Below are 10,292 nucleotides of genomic sequence, written 5' to 3' on the forward strand. Positions count from 1 at the left end.
AAAAAAAAAACCAAACAAACCAAAACAATCCACTTAAGAAATTAATGTACAGCTTTGTACTGCTCCATTTATTTCTCCATTTCTAAATAGTCTGTAATATTAGTTGCCCAATAGAAATTTTACTTGGGGAGGAAAAAAGGATGTTTACTTTACAAGAAAGCTAGCAAAATTGCAAGAACATTCCAGAACTTCATCCCTTGCAGTAATCTATCTCTTTATGACTGCAATGCAGCTTGTTGTCTAAGTTTTTCAAAGAAGAGCTGTATCTGGAATCACTTAAGGAATTTTGATGGAATCTTGTAACAGAGCAGTTCCTGAAGAACTGGTTTGAGAACCTGTGGTGGGGAGAAGGGGGTTGTTAACCAAAGACACAAGTTTAACACAAAATTAAATTAATACAGGTTTTGCTCTATTATCTGTTTATTGTAATAAAAATAATATTATTAATTATAATATAATAAATAATAACCAATCACGCACTCTCATAGAGGCAATGCTGGGTCAGTTCTGGAGGAAGTTCCTCTATATCTACCTCACTTCTTTCTACATAATCCAAATTTGTCTATTTCAAAACAAAATACTCTTACAAGAGTCCATGGTGCAATTCTAAAGAAAATTATTGTTGAATTTTATCTAGCCTTCTAACAAAAAATACTCTTTGCAATCCAAAATTAGCCCAATATAGTAAGTCACTTTTCTCTAAAAAGTAGAAGAACATGCCCTCCAACCACTCAAATTATGAAAAGGTCTAGACTTATCTAACTGTGCATGTCTGTTGCCAGCTGTAGCTAGTTATTTCAGGATTGATTAATCATGCCAGCAGTAGTCGTCTGATGTACTCATCAGCACTACAGTCAGTATTTCTAACTTAAAAAATGGTGAAATACACCATCTGGCTTTTCCTTTTGTCCTTGTATTACCGTGACCTGCAGTACAAGGAAGGGCACATGCCACACAAGAGACAGCTCCACTGATTGTCTCTGATAGTATGGTACAGATTTAGAAAACTAGATTAAAATATACTTGAAGTTCAAAAAACGTATTTCTCAAAAAACAAACTCTTGAACATTGGAGAACAAATTCATTACAGATAATTTAAAACTATTACAATGAAACTTTTTTTCACCAACACCTTGTACTAAAGTAAAAATCAAGTCTACAGCCAATTCAAAAGAAAAATTTTATATTATCTGATTATATACCCCATGTTGCTTACTCTGAACACCATATATACCACACCATTAGCTTGTGAAAATTTACAATAACTTATAAGATTTCAAAATTAAAAGTTAAATATTCCATTTGTATAACAAATATACATAAGCTTTGGTTTCCCCAGTAGCGATGTTTTAAATAGAATTCTGCATTTAGTATATCTACAGAATTTGTACATCAAAAGGTGAATTCTGACTCCAAGTCTTAAAATTCCAAGAATATCACAAAACGCATAGGAACATTCTAACCCAGAATCCAAAAGCTGCACTTGTACAACACTGTGTTTTATGTAATGCTGAGTCTTGGAGCTTGACGTATGGATGACAATGACTTAAATAGGTTTGAACAGGCAAAACAAGTTTGTAAAAAAATTTCACAGAACACTTTCCCTGAGCCAGAGAAAACAGAATCCATGTCACAGTCTTGTTGCTACAAATGTCTTGCCTTGTCAGAAAGCTTCAGCAACATGCAGAGGCACTAATACATTAACACAGACACATGGATGCCAAAAATCTTACTGAATAGTAAGAAATCATATGTGTTAACTTAAATGTCCAGTTCAATATACCTCTATTAGCACACAAGAGCATGTTAAAAAGTGTGCTAAAAGTTATTAATCAAACTAATTTTAAAATAAAACCTGAAGTTTAAATAAACACAGACTTACAAATGGATTAAGTCCTCTGAAACTGCTTTGGCCCAGGAAATGTTAGACTGAACCTACACTAATGTGTAATGCTGTACTAGCATGGGACTACAGTTTTTTCATTGCTACCTAGCATGCCATTTATACAGACTCTCTAGTCAAAATCTCAAGAAAGTAAAGCATCTTTATAACACTAAAAAACAAAAGTTAAACTTAATATGTTACGATAAGAACTCCAAACAACCTTTAATCCTGCCCTCTTTTGATAACATGCCAAAACACTCCAATATCATCTCAGTAAGTTCAACTACTGTAGCCATAAATTAAAATAGGGCTTCAGTTTTCCCAATTTCTCATGAACATCAAACAAGAACCGCAAGAGAAAGGCATCCTGTTGTTTCTCTAGGTATTGCCCTGTGTAAGTAACATCACCTCTTAAATATTACTACATAGAGGCACAGTTCATACCAGGGCTCCTTCCCTAAAAAATCAAAGCAGACAACAATTTCTGCCCTTTCAGACAAGGTTTTATGCATTTAAATATAACAAGGGCAGGAGAGAACAGCCAAGGCATGAGTACTTTCTTTGCTCAATTTAGATGATTAGAAACCAGTTAACTACGTCATGCACAAATCCTTGTGTCTAAACCACATCCTATCCATTTTTCTCTTTTACCCTCTTCCTTTACTGATCTTTTCTGTTTTGTTAAATAGAGTTTTGTATGTTAGCTAACATTAAGTAAGCAAAACAGTTCTTACTTTGACAAAATTCAGGAGAAATTACTACTTGTACGCATTTCAACTGAAGTCTCTAAACACTATCCACTGAAACCCTTTTTTACTCCTATGTTCACACAAGCCAGTAGACTGACTTCAAGAAACATCTTAGCTCTCATTAGGGCTTCACAAATAAACACTATATAAACTTCTGGGGGAAAGAAGAGCTCATAATCATGAGACTGCAGTCTGACAAGGAGTACTGAAGTTAAGAAAAAACAAAAGTCTGCACAACATTTAAGCACACTTCATTATTCCAAGCTGCTTGATGGGAGGACCAAAGAGGGAAATTTTCAGTGCATTGACTAAAGTCAGCAAGCATTTATACTAATGTGTTTAAACACATTTTTGAAAAAAACCCAAAAAACTTGAATTTAACTTCTTTTAAAAATGACCTTATGAAAACTGTAATATGTTGGAAGGAAAGCTAGAAGCAACATGGCAGCTTTTGGATTGTTTGGCTGGGGTTTTTCTTTTGTGGAGGGGGGGAGACAAGAGGGATGTGTTTTTGTTTGGAAAACTATTTGGGTTATTTTTTACCATAACATTTCTTTACAATGCTGTGAAATGAAAGATAATGCTTGAGACAGCACAAAATTACAGTTGTTAAAATAACCTGTGTAATTCTTCTATCTCCCATATCCACAGCCATATAATTAATAAAATCTGTGCATTGACTATGGGAGTTTACTTGAAAGCATTTTCAGAAACCACATCTAGAAGAGGAAAACATTTTTCATGTATTACAAAAATTCACAAAACTCATAGCAAAGAACTTCTATTAGCTGAGCTAAATATTTTTAAAAATGCATTTTACAATACATTATACCCAGCCATCTAATTTCCTAAGTTCTCAAATTATTTGATGCTTTTCATGAAAGAAATAAGAGCTAGTTTCTATGTATTTCTATGTACAATTTTTAATCATTTGTAACAAGCACAGCTCAAAATATAACAAAAGGCATAGTTTACTTTTGTTTCCCAAACAAAAGCTTTCCCAGAGAAACATAAAAGCTATTTATACAACACACATATTCTTACACAAAGTTGTGAATTCTTTCACTATGATGGGATGCAAACTGACATACAACTGAAAATCAAGCAATTATTTAATACCACATAATTAGTACCATGCTCTGTTACACCTACACAAGTGTCTTTACTTTCAAAAAAAACCCTGAAAAGTGGGGAGGCATGGAAAGGAAAGGGCAGACTTGCTGTTAAATATACAGGCAATTAAAAAAAATACACACCAGCAGTACTAAAGATAAGGAGTGAGCAATGGAACTAGCGGATCCACATTTCGTACAGATTATAAACGTTGCCTTGTTACCTTTTATTCAGGTTATCATTGGTGCCTTACTACACCAAGCAAGTGAACACTGGACACTGGCCTATGTACTGACTGACAGCAAGTTTTCCCCCAAAGCAACACAATTTCAAAGCTCCCTCACTGCCAACACTGGTAGCTTCTCCTTACTACAGCTATTTGGTTTCACAAACTTTGCAGATATTATTAATAATTAGTCATTATTAATAATTGATAATTGTACTTGATATTTACTATGCGTTATATTTACTGAAAACCAACAAGTCTTCCAAGAACTAAGAACAACTGGCAATCAAGGTTCACATAAAACTAGGCTACTGTCCTAGAAATTAGATTTCTCTTAAAATTTTTTGGGGCTGTGGCACAATTTGAAATTTTTGCCACGTACCTGCATTGCAATTTTTCTGCTTAACCAGAAAAATAAACTTGTTAGACGCGTGTCCTCCTAGCAGAATTTGTAATTGACACTTCAATAAACTTATCCACATTATTTTTAAGTTTTATGCAAGCCTGAAACTTATATTTGCATGCAATGCAGAAGTTGCATGTAAGCACAACTCCTGGTATTGGTACAGGCTGGGGGATGAACAGATTGTCAACAGCCCTGCTGTAAAGGTCTTGGGGGTGCAGGTGGATCAGGACTGGACATGACCCAGCAATGTGCACTTGCAGTCCAGAAAGGCAATTTTATCTTGGGCTGCATCCAGAGCAGCTTGGGCAGCACACTGAGGAAAGGGATTCTGCCTCCCTGCTCTGCCGAGACTCCACCTGCACTGCTCTGGAGTCCTCAGCACTAAAAGGACATAGACCTGTTGGAACGAGTCCAAAGGTGGGCAACCAAGATGATTAGGGAGAGGGATCACCTCTCCCAAGAAGAAATGCTGAGAGAACTGGAGTTGTTCAGTTTGGAAAAGTAAAGACTGTAGACACCTTAAGAGATCTTCCAGCGCTTATAAAAGGAATCTACGAAAGAGTTTAAAAGAAAGTTTTTACAAGGTCATGTAGTTATAGACCAAAAAGTAATGGTTTCAAGCTGAGAAACAGTAGATTTATATAAGGTATTAAGAAGAAAAATCTTTTCATGTGAGAGTGGTGAGGCACTATATTGTGAGGTGGTTAAATTGGGAATGCTTCAGCCGTGTTAAGTTTTTAAGGTCAGGTTGGATGGGGGTCTGAGCAACCAGATCAAATGGAAGGTCTCCCTGCACACTGCAGGGCAGCTGGGAGTAGATGATTTTTAAGGTCTCTTCCAACCCAAACCATTCTATGATTATGATTTATTTTCCACTTAAGTATTCAGTTTTTTTTAATGCTATCTAATACAACATCACATAAAAGCATGGAATACAAAGCTACACATAAGTCATGTGTAACTGAAAAGTCTACTTTCAGCTTTGGGATACTTTTTTGGCCTATATATATATGCCTCAAAACAGTCAAGAAAAAACAGCGCTAAGAACTAGAACATCGATTAAAACCAGAATATGCAGTTTAGGAGAAAAAAACCGCCCTCCAAACTAACAAAACAGATTACCCTTTCTTCATCACACTTCCATTGTTCACCACAGTAAAAAAAATACTAATGTATTCTGAAGGTCCAATTTCTAGATAACGAATATCAGTACTTTATACCTACAACTAATGATGCTCACTTATACACTCTCATCTCTAAACTGACACTGTACTTCAGCTAGACGTTTTCAAAAATTTAAACACTATACATACAAAGTCAAGAATTTGACTGCCATTGCTACACAAATACAAAATGGAAAAAAATTTCAAAAATCTGAACATGAAGAAAAAATGGAAAACATCTAAAAATGCTACCAACAATACACATACTCTTTTCAGGCAAGTAAAAACTAAGATTCCCACAATTCCATGTAAAATTATTCTCTTAAGAGCATAACCAGAACTCAAAAGTTGACACAATCGATGTTCCAGATCTTCCCTAATCAACTATTAAGAATATTTTAAGTTACTTTCTTTGGTATCATCCAGTAGGCTTTAGTATCTAAACCAAGACCACAGTAGAGAAATTTTGAAAATTAGGTACTACGCCATTCATAATCTAAACCATATTCAGATATTAAGACATTCTACCGTTATCTGACTTGACAAGAAAAATATCACCTTAAAAGACAACTTTTTGCTTTTAATGAGCTATCAAAAAACCAACAGAAAAAATTTGCCACACACAACAGCCCTATCTTACTCTCCATCCTGTATTTGGATAAGTCACTGCTCCTTGATAAACAGCTTCTTACAGTACAGTGGCAGTACACACAGTGCAGTGAGTAGAACTGAAACACCAGGACTACAAATATACATCATGAAAGCAACATTTATCTTGACCAGTTTACGAACACCCACTTATTTTGTCTGACTAGTTGAATCTCTCAGAGTACTGTCATGTACTAGAGAAAACCAAGGAGACCAATGAGAGATGTTTCTCAAAAATAACATTAGATTTCATTGCATTTAAGAGCAGTATTAAATAAAAATATATCAGGGAGGGGAAAAAAATCCCAACTCCCCATATTCACATATCATAACAGTTTTGTAACTTGTAACCTATTTTCTTCATTTATTACCCCTTATTACAACTGTGATGAACGCATGTCATTGCCATTATTGCAAAAAAAAAAAAAAATCATAATGTAAAGATGGAACTAACCTGTAATACAGAAAAAACATCCAGGAGTAGAACAAATAGGAAAAAAGAAAGCACTAAATGCAAACTATGAAGTAGGAACAACATACTGGTTTAAAGGATGTGCTTACATTCCGTTAATAAACTTGACATTTTTGCCGTAGGTAGAGTTTCTGACGAGATAAATCTGATAAATAGTTCCTACATCATCAGAACATCTAGATACTGAGAAATGAGATTTTATTCCCTGATTTTGAAAACAAAATGCAGTGATATGGCTTAGTCAGTTCCTTTTTCTCATGAAAGTAGTTCTAGTTTGTACCAGGAAACACAGGCAAAATACATGGAAAATGAAAATCCAGTTAGTAACAACCAATCAGTATTTTAGAATTCATTGAACATGTAAAATATTTCTGATTGCACTGAATTCTGTAAAATCAGTATTTAAAAATTCAGTTATTAACTAACAATTTTTATTAAGTTGCTCAGGCTCCTTCTTGGCTGGCAAAATCACCTTCCATGATGGTAGGAACGCATATACTTATATGTTTTAAGTCCCCAAGGGAAGCATTGCCAAAGGAGCTTTTATATAAGAATTCAGACACTATAGTTAATGTTGATATTTTAAGTTTGTGAAATGAGCATAATAATACAAGCTACAGCTTATAAACATACAGGAAAAGTGGCAAAAAAAGATGTGCGTATCTACTAGAATCAGCATCTCTTGAAAACAGACTTCAAATGGGGTAGAAGATAAATGGTCTCACAAAAAAACCATCAAAATAACTATTTAAACTGATACATGTAATTATTGTTACATTATTTTACAAATGAATGCTGCTGTGATTAGTTTCAAGTCTACACAACATCCAAGACACTCTTGCTGTATTATTTAATACGGCAAAATACAACACTGTTCCATATTATCACAGAAAGCATCAGGTCAGCACTGCTACAGTTGGTAGAAAGGTTGCAGCTGATAAAAACACTGTTTACTCCAAGCAATGTCCTAAGTTCTCTAAACTAAAAATGTAACAAGAATCCAAAATTATTAATATAATGCTCTCTACATTATATACATATAGAAATTTAATTAGGGACTTCTGGAACATATAAAATAATAACTGCCATATATTAACAATAAATAGTGGGTGTAGTTACCACGATGCATGAATTGCATAAATCTTCATGCAGTTACCAGCAAATTTATTTTACAATTGGCCTGACAAAACCATCAGCCCCATTTGACAGATCTGAAACTGAAAAATTACCTACCCAAGATCACGTATCAAACAGCAGTGGTTTTTGTGCTTGGTTTCTCCTCCTCCAAGAAATTCTTAAGATCTGCAGCAACACTCTCCTTCATACCTTTCTGTAGGACTGCAAAAACCAGCACCTAATTAGATAACCACTTATTTTTTACACTGATAGTTGATGGTTGTGTACAGATTTCATATTTAACTTATTAATCCCACATTTAAGTAGAGATTAAGAACATTCTTCACTTTCGTGCTTTTGAAAATATGAACGTATTATGAACTATAAGAAGCGCAAACATATATTTTGACTTGCAAAAAAGAAACAAATAGCATGGTTGTAAAATATTCTGATCTTGCAGAATTAAGTTCTAATAAATGTATTCATAATAATGCTGCATTTCCTTGTATAATTTGGGATATTAAACAAACATACCTATTAACATGCGCTTCCTTCTGCTGGTTAACATAGTAAACATCTAGATGTGTGACGTTTTTGTGTGACTGAAGCCTGCATTTTTAAGCTGACTCTTCCTAAAACAGCAGAGCTGTTCACCCCTTTATTTTAAGCAGGTACTTTTCCATCAACATTTTCATCCAACTTTTCCAGTAAGTCTATGTACAGTAAGGATTGCAGTCATGTGACACTACTTAGAATTATTTCAAGATTACTGTTAAGCAACAAAATACTCTACTATCAGCATTTCCAGTGAACATCTGCCAACGACTGAGAAATCCAGAAAGATGGATTTGCTAGAGTAACAAATTACTCAAGGGCAGAGCTACACCAGGCCTCAGAATTAAAGAAAAAAGCATTTAACTGTGAAAAGTTTTGATGTTTAAAATACTTAAGCTTAAGGAAGAGGAGATGTTCGAATGTGCCTTGTTTAACTTAGCACATGGCTTAAACTCTTTTGCCATGTTGCCTGATGTGGGCGACCATGACACCTCGAGGAACCACTTGGGCCTTGTTTACTGCTAGCATCACACAAGTAAGCACAACTCGGCCTTCTCTGTCCCCATACAGAAACTCTCTGGTTTCCAATGAACAAACACATCCATAAAGAACAAAAATTGTGCCCTGGTGCCTGCCAGTGTAGGAACACCACCAACAGTTTCCCGCCGTTGCTTCCACAGTCCATGCGCTGCGACGTCCCACGCCCGCCGTGCCGGTGCGGCCCTTCCCGGCAGCGCCCGGCAGCACCCAGGCCACGCCACCCCATTTCCGGCAGGGAGCGAGGAAACGCTCTCGAGGCGCGGGACGCGCCCCTGTCCCACCCAAACACGCGCCGTCACCTCGCCTCGCCTCGCCCAGGCCGCGTGAGGCGGGTCGCTCCCAGGCGGGTACCCGCTGCTCCCGGTGCGCGCCCCCGTCAGACCCACCTGTGCCCGCGCCGCCGCCGCCGCCGCGCGAAAGCAACGGGGACGCGCACGCGCGCCACCGCCGCTGCACTGGAGCCGGGTCACGTGCTCCCATGCATGCGCGCGTACAGAGCTGCAGCTTCCCGGCGCATGCGTACTGTTGTTGCAGCCGCTGCAGCCGCCGCCGCCGCCGCGCGGAGCAGCGAGCACAGCCGCCGCTGTGCCCTGCCCGCCCGACCCCCGCGTTCCGAGCGCGCCCCGCGGTACCTGCGCCCTCGCGTCCCGCGGCAGCTCCCGCCCGAGCAGCCGCCCCTGCCGCCACCGCCGCCGCTGTGGATTCAAACTCGCAACGCGCTCCGGGCACCAACGCCGCCTCCCCCCGCCGCACACGCCGGGCCGCTATGCAAATGAACCCCGTGTCTCCTCCCCTCTCTCGGTTAGCCCCGCCCCCTCCGTGGGCACAGGGGCCGGCAGTGGGGGGCTGCTCCGGAATCGGCCAATCGCGGGGCCGGCCATCTTGGTGACATGCAAATAAGACTCCGTGATATTTAAATGAGCAGTGGCCCCGCCCCTTGGCGCGCAGCCGTGCAAGGGTAGGCGCATTAAGCGCCGGGGCTCTGCGGCCGCTGCCGCTAGGGGGCGCGGTGGCGCACCGAAGGGCGGTGCCGGGAGCAGCCGGCTCAGCCTTCCTTCCTGCCTTCCTCTCGCAGCTTCCCGCCACAGGAGCTCCGGGCTGTGCGGCCCTGCAGCCTCTCTGGCACCTTCGAAAGCCCGCCTGCAATCCGCCATGCTGCATTATCAGTGACCTGCAATGCTTTCTGTTCATCCCTTATCTCACCTCGTGTCCCGCTTCTGGGCTAGGGCTGTGTCTGACCAAAGCCCAGAGGTTTGGAGTTGTTTGATAATGCGCATTGAGGTTCAAGAGTGCCAAGAAACCAAAGGGCGCCTGTTTGCTCTGCTTTTAGGTGAATCTGAAGCACATGGGTTGTCCTGGGCGAGCTTCAGGTCAAAACCACAAGTGGCTATTCCCCGTCCACCCTCCATTTCTGCCTCA

General features: G+C 39.1%; 1 protein-coding gene across 3 annotated transcripts in view; it reads right to left on the minus strand.

Moving 5' to 3' along the window:
• LOC121361233 (activating transcription factor 7 interacting protein) overlaps positions 1-9,644 on the minus strand; it is an 82,974-nt gene extending 73,330 nt beyond the window's left edge. The window contains exons 1-2 of one of the 3 annotated variants that reach the window (XM_041481734.1): positions 9,506-9,644; positions 7,896-8,000 (exon numbers count right to left, since the gene is read on the minus strand). The gene's annotated coding sequence lies outside the window, so the exon portion shown is untranslated. The other 2 variants (XM_041481735.1, XM_041481736.1) reach the window with 2 other exon arrangements.
• Between the last annotated feature and the right edge of the window lie 648 nt (positions 9,645-10,292).

Source organism: Pyrgilauda ruficollis, unplaced genomic scaffold, assembly GCF_017590135.1.
Source record: "Pyrgilauda ruficollis isolate IOZ18807 unplaced genomic scaffold, ASM1759013v1 scaffold56, whole genome shotgun sequence".
Taxonomy (NCBI): Eukaryota; Metazoa; Chordata; class Aves; order Passeriformes; family Passeridae; genus Pyrgilauda; species Pyrgilauda ruficollis.